Here is a 26,886-nt window from a genome sequence, read left to right as displayed (position 1 = left end):
TGCGAGGAGCCACTGCTCAGAGGGGCGAAGGCCCCAACTCGCAGCTCTCGGCAGCCGGAGCCCCAGGGCGGTGCCCGGGGCTGGGCCCACTCGGAAAGGGCGCGCCCCAAAAGGGCTCGCACACCTTCCAACTCAGTCCAGAGAGGGTGGGAGGGGAAGGGGAAGGGGCGGACCCAGGGACCTGCGAGCGAAGGCGAGCGGCCTAGGGCAGGCGAGGCACAACCCCCCAACACCTGGATCAGTGTAGCCCGGAACTCAGAACTCGAGAGGAGCAGCGGCTCTCTCCCCGGAGGGCGTTTCGTCGGAAATGTCTGGAAATAAGTGTCTGACGGAGAAGCCGCTGGATGTTGCAGAGGTTCCCTGTCCCCCCCGCCCCCCTCCCCGCATTGGCAGGGCCTCTGCCGCCGAAGTCAGGCCTACCCCGACTATCTCGGCCTCCGCCTGAGGCCAAGGGGAGTGAAACCCGAAGAGTCTCTGGCCCCTGGGCCGGGAGCCGCGTCTGCGCTCTCAAGGCTGTGTCCTGGGACACAAAGGGGGGCGAGGGCGGGCAGCAAGGGCGCAGTCCCTATCTCACCCTTTTCCCGCGCATCTGCCTCGGGGTTAACCCCAGGCGAGTAGTAACTGGCAATCCACCTATGCTCTCAAACCAGCCTCTCCTGCGTAAAAAGGCGACCCCCAGCCCCGCCAGGGCAGGGCGCGCGCGTGTCCTCAGGTTGACACTTCCTGTCTGGGGTCGGACCGGACCTGGGTCCAGGGTCACTCGGCCCCTGCGCTCCGCGCTCGGGAACAGTAGGCGGGAAGGCGCCGCGCCAACCGCAATGGAGTCGCGTCTGCTGTCACCCACGGATGGTTTGCGTCGTTGTCCGCGGGTCACGTGCCCCGGAGGCCGCGGCCCAGAGCAGCCTGCTAACTTGCTGCTTCGTCCAGCGGCGCGGAGGGGTGGAAGGAGCCTGAACCGGATCCTGAACTCTCAGAGGGGACGGGATCGCCCCCCTCCTGGGCGACCAGCAAGCTTCTTCAAACAGCTGTCGGGTCCGCCCGCGTTTGTGTTGGGATGGGGGAGGAGGCTCCAGGAAGAAGTTACTTTAAATCTGGGCAAAACTCTACATAGAGGAGGTGGGAGAGACGGAGGTCTGGTAGATACCACCTGCAGCCTGCTCCGAAGGTGAATGGCTCCAAGAATGTTAAGAAATGGACTTGCGAAAGAGCACTGCTTAGAAATCCAAATTTCCCTGCCACACTGCTGCCGGGAGTAGTCCTTTTCCCGCACAGTAAAACTAATTTAGCTTCCTTTCCCCTCCCCCTTCCCCCATAGGGAAAATTCTGTCTTCTCCACATCTTAACCCAGTTGTTCTGACCTAAAATTAAAACACATCCCTTAACAAGTGTTCACAGACAAGGGTGATTGTAGAAATTCTGCCTAGAAATAATGTTCTTCAGACTGAAGCTATTAACTATACAAGTTGTTTTTCTGGTATTTCCTTCTGGAACAAGATGAAAATTCCTAATAAAAGCCAAGAGCGACTGAAAATATTACTAGCATGCTGTTCAAAGTAAGGGAGAACAAAAAGAAACTTCAATTCCTCCAAATTTTTCATTTTCTGGTAACTTTAAACACCTTGGCATTTTTAAGATCCAGGTGGCATTTTATCAGTAATTTAACATAAAGATTGGTAATTGACACTAAATTTTAATAGTTCACTTTGTCTTAACTATTAGTTAAGTTTATTTTCCTTAATCAAAACAGGCATTTCCTTAAGCTTATTTTTAAAATCTGAATTTCTTTTCAAAACACCACACTGTCTGCCCACCCTGACTTGTTAAGGGGTATCTAAAAAAACAAATACTATGCATACTACAGTCATGAGATTATATGCAAATTAACTTTATTATATATTTTCAAATATCTGAATTAGAGTTTAGGTTCAATATTTTCTTCTAAGGTGGGAGGGTTGTTATAAAATTGGCTAACAAATAATAGTTACTTATAGATATCTAGTAGTTTTTCTGGAATGAAGTACATTTTCAGTGAAATAAGCCTGAACTGATGAGGTTGCTTGGTGGCAGTGAAACTGTGCAGGGAAAGAGACAGCATTGTTGCTGCAGGTAATTTTCACCCTGAACACAGTATGTTTGTTTTTTAAATTTGCAATCCTTGTCCTATAGTTGCCAAGACTTCCATCTCTGCTATGGATATGCATGTGTAGAGGGTCTGTGGTTCTGAAGCAGCAAAGGAGTATGTGTTCCAAATGGCTCCAATCTAGGGTTTAAGAAAAACTTGGATGCCTGCAATTCTATGGCTCAGAGCCCCAGCCAACAGGAGACCCAAAGGTAAGCTCTGCAGCATCTTCTACTCTGGTGTGGACAGCAACTCCTGGCAGAGGCCTATGGGTTAGACAGGACCACTGGATACAGGAGGAAAGTGTGGGAAACGTCCCACCTGTAGTAGTAACAGCCTCATCGTCCTGGACAAGGGAAGGAGCAAACATCACACATTTATTTCTCCCACATAAAATCAGGTTTGTTTGTTTTTTTTACTTCATTTTATGAAAACAACATAGAAAAATTCAATGCAAAATGGGTCTCAAACTAAAATACATAGAAATCAGGAAATTCAATTTTTTGAATTGAGTGTAAATCATTTCATATACAACACATGCCAGAACTTCCTTGTGGGAAGCAAATTCACTGAAGACGGCAGATCTGCAGTGTAATCACAATACAGTGTGGCAACCACAAGTGTGATTTTCCCTTCTTTTAGACTTAATTGCAATACTACAGCAAATCTGGTTTCAGATCAGGCAAAATGTGATCTACCTGTAAATCCTATACAGTCTATGCCTGCCTATGTGCAATCTAGCCTATAAGATTGTTTCTAAGATTAAGGGGAAATTTTAAAAGAAAATCTTTTGATGATGGCTTTCAGACCTTCTTCTGGCCAGAGACTTGGCTGAGCTATTTTTCTACTGTTCTGTCAGTGTTCCCAAGCCTCACTGGGGCCAGGAAGTTAATACAAGTTAGGTCTAAGATGCTAGTAGACTTTCTGCTTGGGACCAGCCTGAAGACCACATTTCCAATTTTCAAACTAACACCCATACATTCCTGCTTCGGTGAGAGCAGTAGGCATTTAGAAAGAGCAAAAAAAATTCTACGGACTATGGGGGTGGAGTGGGTAACATATACAGAAAAGACAGAGTTTTCCCCCCATTGTCCCAAGGGGGGAAATAATAAAGAATCAATTTAACAGTTAACCTACTAACTGGTCTTATTTTCAATGCTTAGAGAGAAACCCCCATTCCAACTTCTTATTTTCAATTCTTGACTTACTGAAAACAGGTCTATACAGCTCTACACCTATTTTCTGGAGACCCTGAAGGCTGAAGACATTGTTTAGATAGATTCAGGCATCTTACAACTGTCAGTCCTTTGTGGATCAGGAGATTCTTTCCCAGCCCTGGAAACAAAATAGAATTGAAGATTCCTGAGCAGGCAGTAGAAACCTCTACACAGAGAGCCTAGAGAAGTTACAAATTTCCCCAACTGCTAACAGTGTCTACAGAACTAAGAGTGTCTGCATTTGAAAAGGGAGGACCTCTTGGGTGCTGAATGTGGAGAATACATTCGTGGGTGTGTGGGGGAAGGCAGATCAGGGCCTGGTTGTATCTTTGGACTGTAACCTATACAGGTGGGATTATATGGCTAAGAACACTTCCTGGGCATTCTCTGGTGGATCTTGGTTATCTTCAGGTACCTTCTGCATGGCTCTGGAATTTCACTTAAAGGCAAGTACTGTGCCTGGCTCTCCAAAGTCACCCTTTTCTATGGGAGAAGAGAAATCTCCCATGGAGGAAGACAGCCTTTTGATTTTTTAAGCACATGAACAGTCCCCATCTCCTTGTAGGCCTAAAGAGAAATTAAGCAAGGCTGGCATTTCCTACTTGCTGAACACACCACCCACCAACTTACCAAGGGTGCTACAGTGAAGACAGGAAAACAGCAGGTAAAATAAAGGGAAGGGAATCTGAGAAATAAATGTAAAAAATAAAGGGACAGGAAATATGACCTTAGAAGTGGAACAAATAAGTATTATTCTAGCTTCTCCTTCTTACCCTGCTCCTTCCCTCCCCTGCCTCATGAAAATAAGCCACCAGAGTCCTCTAGAAGACTCTAAGTTTCTGCTCTTAAACGGCTCCTTTTCCAAGGAGGAACAAGGTCTGTTTTCTGATATGGGGCCTCAGATGCTCTGTTATTGCAACTTAATTTTGTCATTGCTTCTTTTCAAAGATTATTTGGAATGAATTGTTTCTTTTGTTTATTATCCAACAAACGACCCCTGCTAATCTTATATTTTATCTCCCTAACATATGGAAAAGCTATTTATTCTAGCCAATCACAATAAAGTGAAGAAAACCCCATTTTATGGAAAAATATATATCACTAGTCTGTTGATCATTAAAGATATGATTACCAGTGAAAACCCTCTGAAGGTGGCACATTTATGCCTCTAGGAACAGATGGGGACACGCATTTTCCTTGCAAATACTTTTGAAATTGCTCTACTGGTAGCAGTATAAAAATGATATACAGATGCCAGGGCCGGCATGGCCAGGATGAGTGCGCCAGATTTACACAGTAAAGCCTTCACATGCGGGCTGTCAGTTTTGATTGATCTCTACTATACCTCAGGAACTTGTTGACTAGGTAGGGAAACAGTGCAAATAATTCACTGCAGCAAGTCAGATAATTCACACAACCAATCGGTCTGCTTCACTTTCTGGCTGTGACATATGAGCCTTCCCTACAAAGATGCATCATTTTCCAGCTTGAGCAATATTCAATGTCAGGGAAGAAAAGGTATTAAAGCCACACAAAAGGAGCGGACTGTCGTAGGACCAGAAGTTGTTCTGGTGATGGAAGCCAGATTCAGCTCTAGTCTAAGTCCTACCAGAGCGTTCAGGCCCAATTGTCATTATCATATTGATTAAAAAAAAAAAGTTCATCATAGTGCAATTTTAGGTTTAACGGCAACGGATCGGGAAAGAGCAAAGAATTATCCCACAAAAGCACAACATTCTTACCGCAGGGACGTTTCCCTGTTCCAGTTCGTTGATGGAGTTGATTAAGTTTAAATGAAGCAGACACTGGATAAAAGTAAGGGTATTGACCACTGGGCACCGCGATCCGTGCTTGAAAGGACCTGATACATGCAGAAAAGCAAGATTTGCTAAATGCTCTAATCTTCAATCAAATCTTACATCAATACAGACAAAGTTTGGTAATGAGAGATTCAATGAAGCATGCGGGAGAAAGAATTAATCCTCTTGGTCTAAACTGGCTTCAACTTTGAAGCTTGCTCCGAAGGAAAGACAGTTATCTAAATGCTAAATAAGAAACTTATTGTACTTTTCATGGCATGCTAATCTTTTGTCTATTTCATCTCTATTATGTGTATGCTCGTAGATTGCAGTTGTCATGGTGATTATATCAAGCCACCACGCTCAGGGGATGTTGCTGAGAAGCCAGGCACGGAGGTGGAAAAGACCCCCACGCAATCCACAGTATGGGGAGGGAAAAAAAGAGGGAGAAGGAGAAGTAGGCGAGCACCCGATGCTTCCCAGGTGCCTTCCCACAGGCCCCTGCCTTGCTCTGGTTTGGGCCAATGAGGCTTGGGCCTTTCAGCACCTTTGCAAGCATGGTCCCCTAAGTGAAACTAGCAGCATTTGGTAATAATGGTGGTCAGGAGGGGATCAGGCATCCTTCCTACCTCAAACTCCTTTCCCCCTAAAGGTTCCCAGCTTTTAGTCCAGAGACTCCTCCCTCTTCTCAACGGAGTCCCCTTCTCCCTAGCGCTGCAGCCAGGAGAAGGAACACAGAGAGGCCAAGGGCTCAGACAGTTGCGCCTCACTTGCTCAGCAAAGTGGTGCCCAGGGGCGAGAATGTGAGTGATCAGATCCTGACCGCTGGAGGAATGCGTAGGGAGAGGAGCGATGTGTAGGGAGAGGAATGCATAGGGAGAGGAGGAACCCACAGAGCCCTGGCAGGAGGTGGAAGCTATATGGTCACCTGGTCCTGGTGACCAAAGGTGGCCCTCGGCCCTTTATGTGTTTTACAAAAGTTGCCAAATTAAGATGGGATTATAACTGCTCCAGTCCTTGTCAGGGCTGAAAGGCTGGGAGCCTCAAATATGCCCCGGCAGTGTTGATGAAAAGCTTAAAAAGTAATAAAAGGAAGAAAAGAGCAGGAAAGTAACATGTATAACTCTTATTAAAGAGAAGAGCCATGGAGAGGTTGTGAACTTGAATCACTGTTTGAACTTTAATTTGTTCATTAACAGGATTTGCCCCTCACTGCGAATGTTATTACTTCCCTTTGCCGCTCAGCAACAACTCTGGGCATAATGAAAGAGTCTGGCAAAAAGTTAAATGCCTGGTAATTAATTCATTTAATTGAAAAAAAAGGGGAAGAGAGAGAGAAGTCCCACTGCAGGACCAGAAGGCAAAAGGGTTAGAGGAGGGGGCAAGGCTGAAATCTGCATGGAGGCCCTCTCCAAGTCTCAGTGCCACCCACCAAGGAGGCGAGACTTGGTCTCTGATGAGACTCAGCAAAATTAATGACAGCAGCACCCTGAATACCCCTGCCCAATGCCACCCACCCCTGGTTCAACCCCCCTGGCAGTTTGCAGCCAGGAGCTACTTTGGATGATCTGTTAGGGTGGCACGTATACCAAAAACCCAAAAATAATATATATTCCAAAAACACCTCTCATTAAAAAGTAGGGAAATGTCTTTTGCTTTCTCTCCTTCCTGCCCTTAAACAGGTTTCTTTTGTAGTCTTTAGTTTCTAAGCTGGAGTGAAAAGGAGTGTCAGGAGCTGGATATAATCTGCATGTTTGCATCTTAATACTAATCAGCCTTATAATATCATGCTTTCTTTCCACACCCATGCCAAAAGATAATTTAAATAAACTCAAGAGATGAGAAATGAAATATACTCCTTGCCCCTACTCAGAAGCAACAGGACTAAGCCAGCTTGTTTCGCCTCTAATCTTACAGGGCCTGTGTTTTCCTTTGTCATTTATCCCTTTCCTGTGTTTGTCAACCACTGTGCACAATTCTCTTGGCACATGCATCCTCCTTCCAAGGGAAGCAATCCTCGGCTATAGTTAACTACTATGACACCCCAGACACCCCAGAGCTATTAGCACCATGTTGCCCTCGCCCCGAACGAAAGAACAGCAAAATTCATGAAATCAATGGTAGGTCAGTTATCCTTTGCTGCCTAATACGTTTAAGGCCTACCACTGAACAGTAATAGGTGGTTGCAATTTCCTCACGTTTTAAAAAACTGCTGTCCATATAATCAGTGTGACTCCCTTTAGAAAGACAACTGTCTACCATGTATTCTCCCACTACAAAACTATAATGGGCAGAAAAAAAGAGAGAGGTGAGGAGAAAATGAGAGACAATATAAATAAATCCCCTAGTATCCAAAACTATTTCCTAGGTTTGTGTCTTTAATTAAATCACTTCTAAACCCCAGGGAAAGGACAGAATTTTCTCATCCAAATCACAATGTCACCAGATAAAGTCATCAAAATTACCATTTTGCTAGCACCATCCTCCCCATTTAACCCAATGCCACTACAATCCTAACCTCAAACTTTATATGGCTACAACTGATCTGTACTTAACGCCTTCCTGGAGACCAGTGAAAGGCACACATTCATCTTTATCAATAGGAAGGGGAAAGGAGCTTTTTTTTTTTTTTTTTTTTTTTTAAAGGGCTATTATTTGAGCTGAAGCAAGTTCAAGGGGTTATTTAGCATTAAAGTTCCTTCCCACCTTTTATAGTCCCTGAATATTGAGTGAGTTCTGTCTTCCAAAGTTATGGATCTATACTAATTATGGGCAACTGACATTAAATTTTAGGAGTCTACACACAAAACAAAACAAAAGGCTAACTCCACACTGTTTAGTCCTTGGCTCCTTCCATGAAAGAAACTTTTTAAAAATTTTTTAAAAAGATTTATTTATTTATTTGGGAGAGAGTGAGAGACAGAGAGCACAAAAAAGCAGGGGGAGAGACAGAGGAAGAGGGAGAAGCAGGCTCCCCACTGAGCTGGGAGCCTGATGTGGGGCTCAATCCCAGGACCTGGAGATCATGACCTCAGCCGAAGGCAGATGCTTAACCATCTGAGCCACCCAGGTGCCCCTGAAAGAAACTTGAAAGAGACCACATCGACCAGGTCTGATCACCCCTCCACTATCCTTAATCTATACCCCTGTCACCTTACATGTGCAAAGTGAGTTTGTTCCTTCCTCCAGAACAGCTTTCAGAATGCCTTAATATTAGCTACCCTAAACCCCTATTTTACTGGCAAGCCTTTGATAACTCTGATAGCCTGTAACAGCCCCAGCTCCTTAAATTAGCCTTTAATCCTCCTCCCCACTCTCCCTAACTGGACATTTCTGGCTTGTTTCCCATACTAGTCTACACAAGGCAAAACAACTCTTCAGACAGACAGCCCTCCAATTGTCCTCTGAAAATACCATATGGATTATCTTTATTTTATTGAACACCTGTGAGGTGCCAGGCACCACGTTAGGCATTACAAACATCATCTTATTTAATCCCTTCAACTAAATGAGATAATGATTATACCCATTTTAAAGTTGTAGAAACTGAGACTAAAGAAGTTAAGATACTTGTCCAACCAAAATCTAACAGCAGAGATAGGATTCTTATGCTGATCTATCTGGCTCAAAAGCTGGTTTACTTTCCACTCTGGCATACTCCCACCCCTGCCGTAATGTGTCTTCTGACCACTGCTTCTCCCTGCCATCTGGGATGCCTCAACTGCACCATACATATCTGAATCCCACCCAGACTGTAGATCCCAGAGAGAAATTCCCACCTCTATCTTGAAATCTTTCAACATGATCCTAGTCCTTGGCAGATTGCTGAGCTCTTCATTATCTGCAGCACTTACATGTCATGCCTATGTATAGTCTTGTCAGTTTTCTTTTACTCAGGCCCTTCCAACCACACTGTAAACTCCTTGAAAATGGAAATTTCTTTATAATCTTCCCTCACTCTCCAGAGCCTAATAAGATAACTCCCATTTGCTGAACACACACCTCAGGTACAACAATCCTAAAAAGTAGATACTATTATTATTGTCATTTTGCAGATAAAGAAAAAAAGGCTCCAGAGAGATTAAGAAACTTGCCCAAGCCACTCAGCGAGTAAGTAGCAGATGTGATATTCAAACACAGACTGTCTGAATCGAACACCCCAATATATTATACTGGGTCAAATACAATGTGCCTCACAGAATGTGAATTTATGATGCATCACCATACAGAAGATATTCAACAAACCTCCAGAAAACATCCCTCTAACCAATGACTTCAGACAAGGGGCACTGTTTTTACTCTTTAGTAGGGTAGATTCTGAAACTCAACAGAAGAAAAGATGAATGTATACCATCCCATAACGTCCCAGACCACTCCTTCCATTCTCTCATCCTCTCTTGGAGCCATGCCCCAAGTTGGTGGGAACCAATGACACTACCTGTATCTGTACTGGTGTTTCTGTGAGATAGAGAGGCAAACAGTTCTTTCCCCAGCAGCCTCTGCAACTTTTAAATACACAGAGGAAAGTAGGAAAAAATAAAAGATAGGAGTGTTAATTTTTTTAAAATGGCCTGCAAGGGATTGGAGGGAAGTTTTGTTATCTCTGCAGCAAAAATGGGTTACTGCTGTGGGAAGAATAACAATTGCTAAAAAATGTTCAGAGCCAACCAATTAAGCCAATATATGGAACTCCAGCCAGCTTCTGTTTTCCCCTGAGACATGAAGGTAGCAATGGGAATTAATGAAATCTCTAAGAACTTCTGAGAGTACAAGAATCAAGACCTCGAAGTCTGGCTACTTTTCCCCACATGTAGAGCTTGCCTTCAGTGCCAATGCTGAAGATCTGGACTTGATAGTATTAAGCAAGCTGGCAGGTTTTTTATATCTAACAGGTCTTTATGAAGCATTTCTATTTTATTTTATTTTATTTATTTTTTTAAAGATTTTATTTATTTATTTGATAGAGATAGAGACAGCCAGCGAGAGAGGGAACACAAGCAGGGGAAGTGGGATAGGAAGAAGCAGGCTCATAGCGGAGGAGCCTGATGTGGGGCTCGATCCCATAACGCCGGGATCACGCCCTGAGCCGAAGGCAGATGCTTAACCGCTATGCCACCCAGGCGCCCCTCTATTTTATTTTTTAAAGATTTATTTTAGAGAGCGCAAGAGAGCACAGACACATGAGTGGGGGGAGGGGCAGATGGAGAGGGAGAGAGAGAACTCAAGCAGACTCCTGCTGAGCACAGAGCCTGATGTGCCGCTCGATGGAGGACTCAATGTAGGACTCAATCTCATGACCCTGAGATCATGACCTGAGACAAAACCCAGAGTCAGATGCTTCACCGACTGAGTTACCCAGGCACCCCTTAGGAAGCAATTAAAAAAACATCTCTTGCAGGGGGATGCCTGGGTGGCTCAGTTGGTTAAGTGTCTGCCTTCAGTTCAGGTCATGATTCCAGGGTCCTGGGATGGAGTCCCACATCAGGCTCCTTGCTCCATGGGGAGCTGGCTTCTTTCTCTGCTTCTCCTCCCCCTGCTGTGCTCTCTCTGACAAATAAGTAAATAAAATCTTTAAAAAAAAAAAATAAATCTCTTGCAGGGGTGTCTGGGTGGCTCAGTTGGTTAAGCGTCAGACTCTTGATTTTGGCTCAGGTCATGATCTCAGGGTTGTGAGACTGAGCGCCACATTGGGCTCCAAGCTAGGTATAGTGTCTCCTTAAGATTCTCTCCCTCTCTCCTCCTCCCCCCCACCCACTGTGGGCGCATGTTCTCTCTCTCTCTCTCTCAAATAAATAAATAAATAAATCTCTTGCAGAAGAGAATACTCTGGCAACAGAATACTACTTCTTAATAATCAGAGTAAAGAGGAATAATGACTGTATTATTCACTCATCTCTAGTATCCATGCTAAAACTACTTTATTCTCCCAAGTTCCCAAAGGCAGGTTTCCATCTTCATCTATATTTTGTTTAAATATCTTTTCAGCTCAAAGCTTATGACCCTCACCTTTACCTACAAAACCTGTGTAGTGGCACACAAAATCCTGCACTTGCACAGTACTTAATAAACCAAGTCTTTCCATTTACTCATCTCAGATGAGGCTCAAAACTGCCTTTTGAAGTAGACCCAATGGGTATTACTACGATATACATTTTGCCTATAAGGAAACTAAAATTTGCTTCAAGTACCACAATTGGTACACAGTAAACCTGGTCCCCACTCCTGGCCCAGGATTCTTTCTACCACATGATACTTCTCAATACTCAGGGCAATTTTCCACCTTTTCTATATTCTGGATCCACATGTAAACTTTGTAAATCTAAAACCAAGAGCCTCTCTATGAAAGAGATGGGCTTCAAACTACACCAACCACACTTAATTCTATTACAACTACCTGGGGCCATACTAAGAGCCCCCTACTCCAATTCTGAAGCTATAAACACTATAGACAAAATTTAGTAGATTCAAAGTAAGAAATATTTGGATGGTTCTTAAATCTATAGAAGATGGGCAAACATGATAGTTATGCTATCCATTTCAAAAAAAAGGTTAAAATCATGTCACCTGTTTTTCCGCAACTGTCATATCTATTCAGGGTATACTAGGTACCTAATACTCCCTTGTACTTATAACATAAAATTTAGGAGCTGTTTTGTCTACCTAATGGACAAACAATACAGGGTGTACCCAGAAAATATCTGGAATTGGATCTGTCCACCTTGTTCACTGATCTTTTAGTTGGGAATGTAACCCTGGTATCCAGGACCCAGTAGGTCCCCTTTCCCAATTTCTGGGCAATATCCAAGCTCATTAAAGCAGACAGGACTCAAATTTCCAGGCCTTATAAATGGCTGAAATAAGGACATTCTTTTTGTGTCAGCTCAAGCTTGGTTAATCTCCATATCCAATCTTACTCTGGGGTGAAAGAGAAGAACACATTTGTTGCTTTCAAACTGTTGCCCTATTTCTTTATCTGCTGGCTGACCTTCCCTATGTAAGTGCACCAGCATTTGCAACATTCACTTTAAGCAGGAAGGCCCTTTCATCTTTGTCCCCTGGCCTTGATCTCTCATCATTATGGTCTGGATGCCTGCTAATCACTAATGATCCCGTGGCCCTTTATATAATACTGAGGTATTAGACCTGAACTCGTACGAAAATTCCTATACTCAGCTAATTACATTCTTTCTGCTTTTCTTGGTTTTCCATATAGTCTCAGCTGGAGTTGAATCTGAGCTATTCCCTCAGATTTTAAATTGTTTGCTGGTGGTTTTTGGAAAGCACTTATAAACTCTTCCCTCAAATGAATTCAACTGATTATATTTCAAAAGCCCCATGACCTACCTCTTATCCTCTTCCTCTTTTCCTAGTCTTTCTATTCCCTTTCCCATATTCTGGTCTTCATTATCACAAGAGTTTAAATTCACTGGGTGAGGAGCTTCATGATTCTATATTTTGATAGTATATTGTTAACTTACAGCAGTACACGGTGGTTCTAGACACATCTTCTTTGGGGTCTATGTTCACAACCAACTACTAAAAATGACAAGTGTTGCACCCAAAGGTTACATTTAACCTATAGTCTAAGGATCACTGAATTTTTTGTTAATGGTAAATGCCTTGCTCACAAAATAGAATATGGGTGAAGTTTTGTTTCTTTCTTTCTTTCTTTTTTTTTAAGATTACTTATTTATTTATTTGACAGAGAGAAACAGCCAGCGAGAGAGGGAACACAAGCAGGGGGAGTGGGAGAGGAAGAAGCAGGCTCCCAGCAGAGAAGCCTGATGTGGGGCTCGATCCCAGAACGCCGGGATCACGCCCTGAGCCAAAGGCAGATGCTTAATGACTGAGCCACCCAGGCGCCCCTGAAGTTTTGTTTCTTAACCGAGTATGATTGTTTTATATTTCAAGGGATGTGAAGCACCAATTCGGTAGAACTATACACAGCAATCCTGATTTTAGCCTATGACATCTTCAATTTTTCCTACCCATTTCCATATTCTAGAACTTAATATCTTTTGTGATCATAGCAACAAAACTGAACTCTCATAAAATCCAGATCAACCAAATTCTCAATAACACAACTTTCTAAATATGACTGTATACAATGTACTATACATAACTGTTAAATTAATAATTCACTGACAATCAAAGAGAATGTATAGCTCCAAATGAGCACTTTTCTTAGCAGCTACTTTTATTCCAATGGTGCTGCCATTATTCAAACTATGTTTGTATAATGACTTTAGAACTAGTTTAAAGGCTGCTAAATAAAGCCATCTAATTGTCTTTCTGATTGTTTTGACCCCAAATTATGTTACCCTGACTTGATCACCCCCCTTACTTTTCAGGGCACTGAGGGTCTTTAAAGGAAGATGACTTAGCATCTCCTAGGCTTTTTAACAAGATGTGCTGTGAGTTTTAAAAAAAGTATCTAATGAAGAGCTCCAAGATAGGTCTGATCATCGGCAGCAATGAACACATCATTACTATAAGTGGCAGACTTCCAAGATGACTAGCCAGATCAAAACACACTAAAATATATGTGTAAATCCTGGTATGGCTGACTATATCAATTTATAGTCACATCTTGGTTACACTGTTCTAGCCCTATAGCATACTTTTTAGAGTTAAAGATAAAATTATTCTTAATATCTTCTATTATTGTACTTCACAAAATTTTACATTCTTTAGGTGCATCTTACATATTTCACACAAAAATGTCTTGCTATTCAAGGATCTAGGCATTGTTCTAAACTGTTTCAAGCATTATCCACAAAAACATTAAAGCTATAAATAATTGGGATAAATATATTGGGCATTTTTCTATTTCTATTAAATCAATGAAAATGAATTTTAACCAGGTGTGCTTGTGACTACTTGAGATATTTTTTGTTTGCTTGACTTAATGTAGGCAATTCTTACTTCAGGTTGGGGGAAAGGGGTATATGGTTTTGATTTTTACTAAAAATATAAGGCCTTCACTCACATAAAACCAGTCAGTCCAGCACACCATATAAGGAGCAAGACCTTTTAGGGAAAATTTTACATTCTAAAATAATTAAAAGATGATCATAAGCCTATTCAATCATGTTAAGTCCTTTAAACGTTTTTAAAGTCTTAAGGAGAAAAAAAAAACAACAAAACCACGTGGCACTATATGGGAATAGGGTACAGGCTGGAGAAAACTCTAACTTCTAATTTTTCTTTTCTTGATTTACTACTTGAGAGTAATTAATCCAATTTTTCATTTGTATAAATGAAAGGCCACAGTTTTTAACTCTTTCATAATAATACTCCTTGAATTTCTTGGAGCCAAGAGAAGATTCACATATTCTAGTTACACTTAGACAATTATTTATTAGTTGCCAATGGGGATCCTCTTGTTCAATGGCTAAGTGAAATGGAGGACCTATAGCAAATAATGAATAAATACTTTTTGAATTAATTAATGGAGAAAAAGAAAATTATATCTTGGGTCTATACATGTGGAGTCCACTGTAAAACTGACTCCTACAGGATTTGGTCCATGTAAATACAGTTTGTATTATATAGTATCAAGACTAAAGCATTTGCTTAGATTTGGATCACTTTCAGATTTCAGAATTCATTACGACCCTAGCAATACTTCTGAACTTAATCACTTGTTTTAAGTGACTCCTGATATAGTCAGTCTTTTAATACCCAAGAGTAATACCCAAGTAGTCACTAAGACTGGAGTTTTACAGAATGTTTACCTGACTTCCATACCTGAGATAAACTATCATTTCACACACCCAGCACTTGTGCTATAAACATACGGTCTCTCACATAAGCTAGCAGATGATTTTCTTTCACAACAAAGGTATAAACACAACTAGTTTCCTCACTTTTCCAATTATTCCTGTTTTAGAAGATGTTTAGTTTCATAAATAGAGCCTTCTCACTGACTTACTATGGACTATTTGGTAGGACATAACATCTTTGTTCCTCGGTTTATATGATAGAAAAGGAATAAGACAAAACCCTCCTCTTTCCTAGGGGGACTTCTGTGAGTATATTGATAAATACCTACAAAATGATAAATGCTGCTACCTCTTTCAGCATTTTGAAAGATGTCAACCAAACACAAAATATTTTTGGTGTGTGAATTAAAATGCCTCTTACTGATGGTCTCAGATGTTCCTTGTAAGATAGCGTGTCAAGAACTGCCTTATATATTATCCGTCCTCCAGAACGCCCTGACATCACACTTCATAATAGCTTGGTATGATGATTGCTGTCAAAATCGCCTGCATGGAAACATCCGTGCCCTAGACTGACATAATGTATTAGCGTGACAGAGGACTAAACAACTAAGAACTCCGCGCGAAGCCCCCCGACTTTGAGCACTTGGGATAGAGGGGTGTGTTACGTGTGAGCTGAAGGGCTTCAACCCTTCTTACGCTTTAACTTCGGAGGAGAATGAAGGGTGCCTGGGGGTCTCGTGGGAGAGGTGGGGAGACCAGAAAGGCAAGTGTCTGCGACAGGAGTAGGAAAAACTTTATTTTTTCCAAATTCGAATCCCATCCAGGGCTAGGCCTTTAGGTCTCCCTTCTCCATGACCACCACATAAAGGCACACACTTTGCTGGGAAATGAAAACAAGACGAGGGTCTGGGGGAGCGACCGGCTCCAGACCCGGCTGAGGGGCGGACAGGGTCCGGTCACCTAGGCTTTCGGTACGCCGCTCTCGCCGAGTCCCCCAGGGGGCGACCCGCCGCCCTCGCGACCTGGAGAACTGGAGACCCCGGCACGGCCTCGCGTCGCCAACAGGCCCGCCCCGCCCTCTCCTCGCCCTCCCCCGGGGTTTAAGGTGGGCAAGCCTCCCCCCACCCACCCACCCCGAGCCTGGGTCTGTCACAAGCCCTCCTCCCCAAAGGCTGCGTGAGAAGCAGAGCTACCCGAGCCGCGGACCCCAACTGCACACAAAGCCCCCAGAGGGGCCGCGGCGACTCCACGCCTCGCTAATCCCGCTCCGGGAGCTCAGAGAGCAGCGCCCGGCGCTACCACGTCTACCCCCACCGCCTCCCGGGAAGCTCCGCTGAGGAGGAGCGACGAGCCGGAGGTGAGACCTTGCGCACGTGAGCACCCCGCCCCAAGCAGGGCCCTCTGCCCGGCGGACACTCTCTCACCTCAACTGAACAGGCGCCGCCACCTGCGGGAGGAGGAGAGCGGGTGGAGAATACTCACACTGGGTCGGGCCGCGCAGGGACCTCGTCGGGAAGGACGCGCGGGTTGGAGAGCGGAACCCTAACCGCTTGTGGCCGTGCCGCCTCCTCAGAAGGGAGGCCTCTACCGTCCGAACCCGGACCTGCAGCTGTCGCGCGCGCACGCACGCGCGCGCGCCACTACCAGCCCCGCCCCGTCCCGCCGGCCCCGCCCCGTCCCGCCCCGCCCCGCCCCGCCCCGCCAGCCTCCTCCTTCCCCGCAGGCTCCCACCGCTCCGCTCCGCGGGCGGGTGCAATCGGCGCTTTCCCGGAGACGTACGCGAAGCGACATGGAAAGCCTTCCACCAAAATGAGCTGTGATATCCTTTTGATGGCTATAATTTATTCCAAATCGTCCCTGGACTGAAACGATCAATTAGCAGCCCGAAACACACTGTGAAGTAAATTGTCACACTCTCTATTACAGGATGGTTATCATATATTTATAAGGTGTGTTTTCTGCAATCAGAACCAACAAGGTGTTGAGCGATCAGTCATAAACGCACTTCTTCAAAAAGAGCGGGAGAGAAGCTCTAGCATTGTGTGGCGAGGAAGAAAATCCTATGACAGTTATTACCATTCCCACCTTCTGCCCACGGTGGTATTTCCTCTTGGCATCTGGGAAGTGCAATGAGGCGAGAGCCCTGCACCAACTCTCCAGGCCACTCGTGTGACCCCGGGAACAGGGTCCCTGTGAACAACAGAGAGCACCAAGAGGAGTTTTTCCTTATTGTATAAATACAGATCAGGCATAAGGATCACTCACTCTTTGTTTTTACTCTAATCCAGGAGAATAATATCTTACTCTTCCCTTCTAAGCTTCTAGCAGAATGTTTGCATTCTATACTTAATCTTAAATGCCTTTTCTTTCTGATATTTAGGTGCTACGTACTGTGGAGATTATGCCATGGTGATATAAAATTCACTTACAGAGAGAACTCTGTATTTTTAATTGGAATCTCTGCCAGAATGCACAAACTCTGAGATAGTCATAAGAAATTCTCATTCAGTCTGGTAGACTGTCTTGACCAAGCTATGGAGACACTGTTATTTTCCTTATAGTCATCCTTAATGACTGTACATGGATATACATCCAGAACTTCTGAGTTTCCTGTAACAAGCTATCATCGTATTATCATCCACCAACCACCTATCAATCATTTTTTAGAAGGATTTGGGTTTGTATTCAGTTTTTCCTTTTGCCTGAAAAATCTAACTCTAAAGCCCAAACTACTTATTACGGTGAGAAAAATTTAGCAACCAGAAGTATGTCTCTGTGGGCAATAAAGTGACATCTGTGAAGAGTAAGTCACAAGGTGGGGTGAAATGCAGAGTTTACACCACATTCTTCTTAGGTCAACTGCCCCTGTGATTTCTGAACCTCCAGGCTTGCCTACAATGCCAACCTCTGAAGAATGGACAGAAAGGAAATCTGGTTGGGTATTTGAGCTGTAAAGGCAGCATAAGTAGAGCGCCATGTTCCTCTCTTAGAAAGCAAAGGAGCCAGGGACCCTTGCCCCATTTGAGTTAGTAAAGAGCATAGTAAAGAGCCAGACCCATCACCTTCACCTTGTAGCTTCCAAAGTCATTGATTTAATTTGCATTTAATAGCTAATATTCATTGAGCACTTACTCTGTGCCAGGCATTGTGCTTTAAATTATATGCATTATCTTATTTAATCCTATCAACAAACTTATGGGGGAAATTTCCTCATTTTGCCAATGAGAAAACTGAGATTTGGCAAAATTAAGTAACTTCTCCAAAGGCATACTCCTAGTAAGTGATGATCTCAAACCCAGGTCTGTCTCCAGTGCCCATGCTCTTTACCCCAATAATATAATACCTCAAAAATTTAAGATTTTGACTTAAGATTTTCCACCAAAAAGATTTTAGAGGAGCTGATGACACAATGAAAGTGGTGAATTCTGGGAGAAGAATGAAAAAACAGCTGCTTGCAAAGGAAAAACACAATAGATATATATACCCTGACCGGTTAGGTTACCCCTTTTCTGTTCTATCCTTCCTACATCCCATGATTTCTTTTTCAGAGTTATCACCTGCCATCTGGTGTCTAGCCAGAGACCTTACCCAAGGTCAGTTATGACTGCTAGGCTTGGGGTGGGGGTGGAGGGCTGGGGGGGGATGAACAGACTCCAGAGAAATCACAGCACCCTGGGGAGGAGACTTAAGTGGGAGCCAGAGTTGGCCAGAGGCCCTTGTCCCAGAACCCCAGCTCTGAGAATGAAATGTTGCTTCCTAATGGACTTTAAATTACCAACATCGCTAAACTCTCCCTTAATAGACTTGTAAAGATCTGCTTGCTACCTTTTTCCCCCTTCATGTAGAATTTGTAATCAAGAGCCCAATTTTGTCATTTGGAAATACTAATTACCTAATCACGCCATGCTGCATAACGTACTTGTCTGCCCAATTAGCTAGGACAATTATTAAAATTCAGAGGCCTAATTATGTCTCAATTTAATGCTGGCAAACTTGCATACAGAGCAGTAATTAAAATCCTCTCTTTCCCTCTGCCTTTAGGGCAGGGGATGATTAGGCCCTGTCAGGGGGTGTACTGAACCAAACCAGTGAAGCGTATTGTGCAACATGACCCTGCATTGTTAAGTGTGTCAACATATTAACCTGAATTCCCTTCAGCCCCCACATAATCACATTTGGTGGAGGAATAAAGGAGCTAAAACATGAAGCATTTTATTAAAAAAACATAAATTCTTTTTAATTAATGCTATGAGAGTTCTGATGAATTTCATGCTTCCAAGTGCTGGAAGACATAAGACTGGTTCATCTAATTACTAGCAAATTTGCTCTTGTTAAAACTACTTTTTTTTTTACTCATTTAAAGAAAATGATTTTTTTTTTTTTTGGTGGTGGTGTAATAAAAAAAGAAGAAGAAAAGCCTAGCTAGTTGGCTTCCTGTAATACAGTTGATTACCAGTTTTGTTTGATGATAGAACACAAGTGAATGTTGACTTCCAAAAGAATCAAACCCAAGACTGGAGGCATTAAAAAAAAAAAGGCTAGAATTTAATACTTGAAAGATGTTAATAAAAGTGAAACATTAAAAATCATAATATTGAAACAAATTCAAAATATTTATCTTTTGAGCTTAAAAGTTTGATGTCTGAAATAAAACCAGCATGAGACCAGAGCACTGCACAAATTCACGTTGCTTTAGAAATCCCTCAGCATGCAGAACCCAGACAGTGTGTGTCTACTCTGCTAGCATCTCAGTCCTCTTCTCTATGACCTAAGGAGAGCCGCCAAACCCAGTAAGACTTCAGAGCTGTCTTCTAAATTTTGACTTTCACTCATGATGGAATATGTGATACGTTGTTCATGTGTTCAACTAAAAAAGGAAAGCATTCTGTCTAGACCAAAAATGAATTATTCTGGAGAAAGAAGGACTTCTTTCCATTGCTTCTAAACTTCTTGCTGCATGGATAGTTTCTAGAGAGCAAGAAACACACGAACACACACCCACACAATCACTTGGTTGGACAGAGATTACTCTCAATTGATCTCATTTTGAATCTCACGACAACCTGTGATACAGTAGGTAAGGCAAGCCAGTCTCCATTTTATTAATTTGGGGCTGTTAAGGTACTTATTGAAGCTGACCACTCTACACCCCACTTCCTAATTACAGGTAGGGCAAGTAGAACTCAGTTCCTCTTCATTGCATCAGATGGAGTGGCTGTGAATGAGACACCAATGAGGGATGCTTGGTTGAGTAAAATATTTCAAGTCGAGATCAAAGTAGAGATAGTGTTATAAATAATGACGGAACAAGGGAGCCTGTATATCAACAGTGGAGGACCTTCTGTCTTTAGTCAATACTTACTTGCAACAGGTTTTGTCATATTTGTTTAAATTTGGTGCCTTGGCCCATTTGTGTCCTGTTTTAAGTTTTTATATTCTTCAAGGTATGTATGATTTCTTCTGAGTTGGTGGTAGTAAAAGCAGAGTTCCTTCCTCCTACTCTTACTCTGGTTACAATGTGAGAAGATTGTGCTAAGGGACAATTCTGGCTGGTATAGGCTCTCTTGCTAACAAAGACAGTGATCACAGATAGTCTCTATAGGAGATGGTTGACTGGAGGTAGGACAGGCCCTTTGGCATTTGTGCTATAAAACCAGGGGCTAGCCCCTCCCCCAGGCCTCCCACACAGTGTGCCCCATGTCTTGAAAATGGCCTTGCTCGGAGTCTCCGGATGGCAAACTGAAGTGCAAATCTGTGTTCTGACTTGTTCCTGTGGCTGTCAGCATGTTTTCCTCTTGTCAGCAGCAATTGACTGGTCAGGCTCACCCCTGTACAGCAATTGTAACAGCTCATTGACAGGCTAGTGACCCAGCTGGACCTGATAATGGAAAACTATTGATTTTTGTAGGCTCCACGAATCTAAAATGAACGACCGATGTAATGTCATCAATTGTCTCGGACTCTGATAACCCAAGGGAAAAAGTTTCAGGGATTGCTTGTATTTCCTGACAACAGTGTTTGAAAATCTCACTAGGTATATGTAAGAAGAAGCCCATTTCCTGGGTGTTTTTCTTAAATGACCCCAATTAGATAGGGCTTCGATACCTAGCCTTGCATGTTAAATAAAGTGGGAATAAGCATTGCCAAATTAGCCAAACTGGAACCTGACAGACCATTTAGACAAGATAATTTGAAGACAGGCACTTTGGAAGGAAATATTTAAAATGTTTATTATAAAACAAGCTCACAGAAAAAAAAAAGGTTGGGATTAAACCCAATATATTGGCTCTCAAAGATCTTAATCGATGAAATTAGGATACTACTCTTAGACTGCTTCTGCTTACCTGAGTTGATTTGTTTGGTAGAAAGAAAGGCTCGAAAATAATGCAGACGTGCCTTGGGTGTGTGTTGGGAGAAGTCACTATTTAGTTTTGTTTTTAAAACCCTTTCTCCTTAGTTGATCATTTCAAAATTCTCAAGCATTGCTCGGTGTATTCAGAAACAAGAGCTGTTTCTTTTTGAGCTAAATTAGCAATGGGTTAGAGCCAATTTTGCCCACTAGACAGTCCAGAGGACTCTGGGCTGAGTTATGGAAAGAATGTCTGGTAATGGCCTCTGCTGAAGAGAACTTCCTTAAAAAAAAAAAAAAAGAAGAAGAAGGAGGAGGAGGAGGAAGGTTATTGATCTTGGCTGCCAACTCGATACATTTAGTTCACGATTCACTTGTAGTGAGAACATAATCATCTTATGGTCCTGATCAAATTCAGACATTCTTAGAAGACAGTTCTCAGGGCTAGATGAAATCATAGAGCACGAAGTAACAGGGGTGCTTCCTCAGCCATTTACTCAAAGAAGGCTAAAGAGAGAGAGAGAAACCTCAGTGAGGAGCTGGGAAGAACAGACCCCAGAGGTGACAAGTCCATGTGCGGCTGGGCTCCTATTCGCAGGATGCTGCAATCTTCACACTCTCCTGTAATGGTCCCTTTATGGCCTTTGATTAGCTTCGCCCCTTACAACACTACTTTTCTGGTTTCCTAGAGCTCTCAAAATCAACATTGCTAACTGTTTGGCTGCCCATTAGTAAAGATACATGAGGTTAAGACCTGAAAGAAATTAAGCTAGACCATAAAAAAAAAAAATCCACTGGCATTTGGGCTTTACTAAATAGAAAACATTTGGTGCAGAGAACACAGGATTTGCCTAATTCTGTGACATGTTTTTATGGCCCAGCCAAGGTCTCAGCAGCTAAAGGTCATGGGCTAGGTCTTACGTGTTTTGGGGTTCTCCAGAGTGGCTGCCACAACGTCTTACATGTCACAGGCACAGTAGTCACTGAAGAAAGAGGCAAAAATCTGCTTTTCAAAAAAAAAAAACAACTGCTTTTCAGGATAGAAGGATGGAGGTAAGCATTTTCCAGTCTATAATAGATTTAGGAGAAATCAGTGGTGCCTGTCCACGTGCCTGTCTGCAGGTTCATGCCAGTCTGTGAAGAAGTTTCATGTGTCTATGGTAAATATATGAACAAAACTAAATAAATGCGATTTTATATGGCAAAATTAAATCTTTTAGAAATTCCAGAATTATATCTTCATGCAGTGTTGAACATTGTTTCTTTTCACAAATAATTATGATTGTAGGTGAAAGATGCTTTTAATTCATATCCTTACTTGACAAAGCAAGATAAAAGTGGGCAGAATCATTCACTGGTCCCAGTAGCTTAAAAATTACACTTCTGTGAAAGCCAAAAGAATGAGTGAATCTAAATAACTTATTCTTACACCTTATTAAAATTAAAACAATTATACTTATATGACGGTCAATAAATAGAAGTGTTTGTGATTAAGACACATAGCACTGGGGCAGCTGGGTGGCTCAGTCAGTTGAGTGTCTGCCTTTGGCTCAGGTCATGATCCCAGGGTCCTGGGACTGAGCCCCAAGTTGGGCTCCCTGCTCACTGGGGCGTCTGCTTCTCCCTCTTCCTCTGCCCTGCCTCCCACTCATGCTCTCTCTCAAATAAATAAAATCTTAAAAAAAAAAAAAAAAAAGACATACAGCACTAATTGTGGTAAGTGTGACCATGCTGGACTTTTTAGGTTTCTCTTCTATTTTCTATCTTTGCAAACCAGTTATGGATTTTTAAACCCAAATCTGTGATTTGATTGAAATGCCAAAAAATATGATCTTAGTCATCATAATTTTAACTTCAAGATAATCTTTTCTGACAACATGATTCTTACCTCCAGCTCTATGCAATGTCAGGTCTGTTGCCAGCATCAGCTCCACAGAAATGATGCCATTTGGAGGAAAAATAATTTTGTTTCTTTGTTTTTTAATTTGATTTATAAAGTACACATTTAAAGCCATACTACATGTTTTGCTGCGCTTTATAACGTGTACTGTAGATTTAAATGTATTAAGGATCTTCCCTCTAATAACCAATCATAACATTAAGAATAATAAAGGATTAATAACTCTGGGTCCACTATCACCTCTATTTTAACCTCTGCCTCTTATCTTTCAGAATGCTTTAGGTTGCAAATAAAAGTTACTTCACAAAAATCTCATAGTCTCTCAATTTGTGACAACATGGATGGACCTTGAGGGCATTATTCTATGTAAAATAAGTCAGACAGAGAAAGACAAACACTGTATGACCTCACTTGTGTATGAAATCTAAAAAAACAAACTCATAGAAACAGAGGTGGTTGCCAGAGGTGGGGGGGTCAGGAGTGGGAAAAATAGGTGAAGGCAGTCAAAAGGTATAAACTCTGGGGATGTAATATCTAGTTAACAATACTTAACTGTATATTTGAAAGTTGCCCAGAGAATAATTTAAAAGTTCTCATCACAAGAAAAAAGCGTTTTGAAATTATGTGATGGATGTTAACCTAACATATTGTGGCAATAATTTTGCAACATAACAATACAACAAATAATTAGGTTGTAGATCTTAAACTAATACAATGTTATATGTCAGTTCTATCTTAATAAAATAGCAGGGGAGGGGAGTCTTGTGGTTCCTGGATTGACTGTTTTTATATCTCAGTAATATCATCAAGGATCCAGATTTTTTTCTATATTTCTCTTCAGCCATATCAGCATTTAGCTTCTCCCTTTATATCTTTCCTTCATGGTGGCAATATGGCCATATAGTTCCATGTGTCACATGCAGATAATGTTCAGCATCAGAAAAAAGGGGACATTCTTCTATTGTATCCTTTTTAAGACTTGATGAACACCTTTCCAAAAGTCTTTCTGACTTTACCTCAAGCCTCTTTCAGAGTAGTATCACAGGCCTAGTGGGGCAAGAGGAATAGACTTGTAATGATTGGATTGTTAACTAGTCTTTATCCATCCTTGGGGAATAGAGAATGGCACAGTTTCGCCTAAAGGATACCAAGCCTGAAAATAAATTACCTGGAAAAAAAGTAAGTTTCTCTTAAGAAGGAAGAGAACAGGACCACATAAACTTAAAAAATCTATTTTGATGACATTCCCTCTTAGAATCTAGCCATCATGTAAGAAGTTCAAATACTCTGAGGACACCATACTAAAGGAAGCCTGAGCTTAAAGAAGGCACCAAACAAGCAAGTGAGTGAGACCTTCTTGGACCTTCCAGGTCTGTTCAAGTGGATGCAGCCAAGTCAATAATCTAAGACAAAGGAGCAGAACTGCTTAGCCAAGCCCTGCCCAAACTCTTGATCCAAAGAATCTTGAGATAAAATGGTTGTTATTTTAAGCCTCTAAGATTTGGATTAGTTTGTTACTTAGCAATAGATAACCAGAACATCCCATAAGATGTCTTGAACAGAGACCCAATTCAAATATAAAGGTACTAATAGGTTGTAATTAAAAGATGAAAACAAATATACCATGAAAACATTAAGCATATGAAAACTGAAATTACTACATTAATATCAGACCAAAAATAGACTTCAAGACAGGGAGTCTTGCCAGAGATAATAAGTAATAATTTATAATAATAAAACAGCCAATTAATCAGAAAAACATTACAATTATAAGTGTATATGTATCTAAATCAGCTTCAAAATACATTAAGCAAAAGCTGACAGAAATAAGGAGAGAAATACATAATTCAGAGTTATAATTAAAGATTTTAATGCCCCCCAACAACTAGACCCCCCCAAATCATTAAGATTATAGAAGAACTGAGCAACACAATCAACTACCTTGACATAATTGACATTTATAGAATGCTATACCAGACAACTGCAGAATACACATTATTGTCAAGGACACATAAAATGTTCACCAAGATAGACCATATGCTAGGCAATAAAATATGTCTCAATAAATTTGAATAGACTGAAATCATATAAAGTATGTTTTCTGACCACAAAAGAATGAAATTAGAAATCAATGGCAATGGAAGATACTTCAAAAAGCCCTCAAATGTTTGGAAATTAAATAACACTTCTACTAACCCATGGTCAAAGAAGAAATCACAAGGAAAATTAGAAAATATTTTGAACTGAATGATAATGAAAATAAGGCTTTGAAATCAATTCTCTAAGTTTCTCCTTTAAGAAACTGGGAAAAGATGAGCAAATTAAACCTAGGGTTAGTAGTTTTATTTAGGAAATACTAAAGAAAATGACAAAAGCAAAAATCAATAACAGAAAAATAAAAGAGAAAATTAAAAAAATTAACAAAGTCTGGGGCGCCTGGGTGGCACAGCGGTTAAGCGTCTGCCTTCGGCTCAGGGCGTGATCCCGGCGTTCTGGGATCGAGCCCCACATCAGGCTCTTCTGCTATGAGCCTGCTTCTTCCTCTCCCACTCCCCCTGCTTGTGTTCCCTCTCTCGCTGGCTGTCTCTATCTCTGTCAAATAAATAAATAAAATCTTAAAAAAAAAATTAACAAAGTCAACATTTGGCACTTTGAAAAAAATTAATTGATATGACCAAATTAATCAGTCAGCTAAGCTGACCAAGAAAAAAGAGAAAACACAAATTTAAGATATCAGGAATGAAAGAAGGAATATCACCACAGATCCTATAAATATCAAAAGGATAGTAAGGAAGTATTATGAACAACCATTAAGCTTTTATATATAACAACATAAATGAAATGGACAAATTTCTTTAAAAAGCTTATCAAAACTAATGTGCAATAAAATAGAAAATTTGAATAATCTTATATATATCCAAGAAATTGAATTATTACAACAAAAATGGTGTCACTGATGAATTCCATCATATCTTAAAAATAATAATGATATCAATCTTAAAATAGAAATCATTTCCAAATTCCTTTTATGAGACCAACATAACTGATGCCAAAACCTTAAAAAACATTAGAAATAAAGTTGTAAACTAGATACCCCTTATGAACATAGATGCAAAACTCATTAACAAAATATTAACAAATTAAATCCAGAAATATATACAAAAGATGCATATCATCACCAAACAAAGTTTATCCCAGGAATTCAAAGTTAGCCTGTCACTTGAAAATCAATGTAATTCAGCACATTAACAAAATAAATGAGAAAAAAACATTTAAATATCTTTATACAAAAAAGCATTTGATAAAATTTAACCCACATTCATACTAAAAATTTTCAGCAAACTAACTATAGCACCAATATATTGTGATATAAGAAATATATATTTTGGTTTCTACACATGGTTCTCAGTACAGAATCTATACAACACTTGTTATTTTCTAAGTGATAAGAGCATAAGGGCATCTTTTGTTGCATATTTAATTTTTGTTCCCAGTTCCTCAGATAGCTCCAGCGCATAAAGGTGAAATGAGTGTATTTTGTTATTCATAACAAGCTACTTTTGACCACATCTGAGTTTATGTTAATGAGGCAATTTTTGGAAAGTCCTTAGATAATCACTGGATGAGAGCTGGTTTCCAGGGAACCAACCATGTGATTAGAGGGTTGGAACTTTCATTCTCCCACACCTATCGCCACCCCCCACGACCAGGGAGGGAAGAGGGTCTGGAGGTTAAATCATTCACCAATGGCCAATGCATTCAATCAATCATGCC

At 41.5% G+C, this 26,886-nt stretch overlaps 1 long non-coding RNA gene across 1 annotated transcript in view; it reads right to left on the bottom strand.

Annotated features, from left to right (window-relative positions):
* Positions 1-16,473, bottom strand: part of LOC121102063 — a 20,409-nt gene extending 3,936 nt beyond the window's left edge. Inside the window, exon 1 of the long non-coding RNA XR_005834116.1 lies at positions 16,288-16,473. This is a non-coding gene — a long non-coding RNA (uncharacterized LOC121102063). The remainder of the gene's footprint in view (positions 1-16,287) is intronic.
* Positions 16,474-26,886: the final 10,413 nt, after the last annotated feature.

The sequence above is a fragment of the Ursus maritimus genome, unplaced genomic scaffold, assembly GCF_017311325.1.
Source record: "Ursus maritimus isolate PB19 unplaced genomic scaffold, ASM1731132v1 scaffold_12, whole genome shotgun sequence".
NCBI classification, from domain to species: Eukaryota; Metazoa; Chordata; class Mammalia; order Carnivora; family Ursidae; genus Ursus; species Ursus maritimus.
The sequence above is the reverse complement of the archived record's forward strand: the minus strand, read 5'-3'. Positions and strand labels throughout refer to the sequence as shown.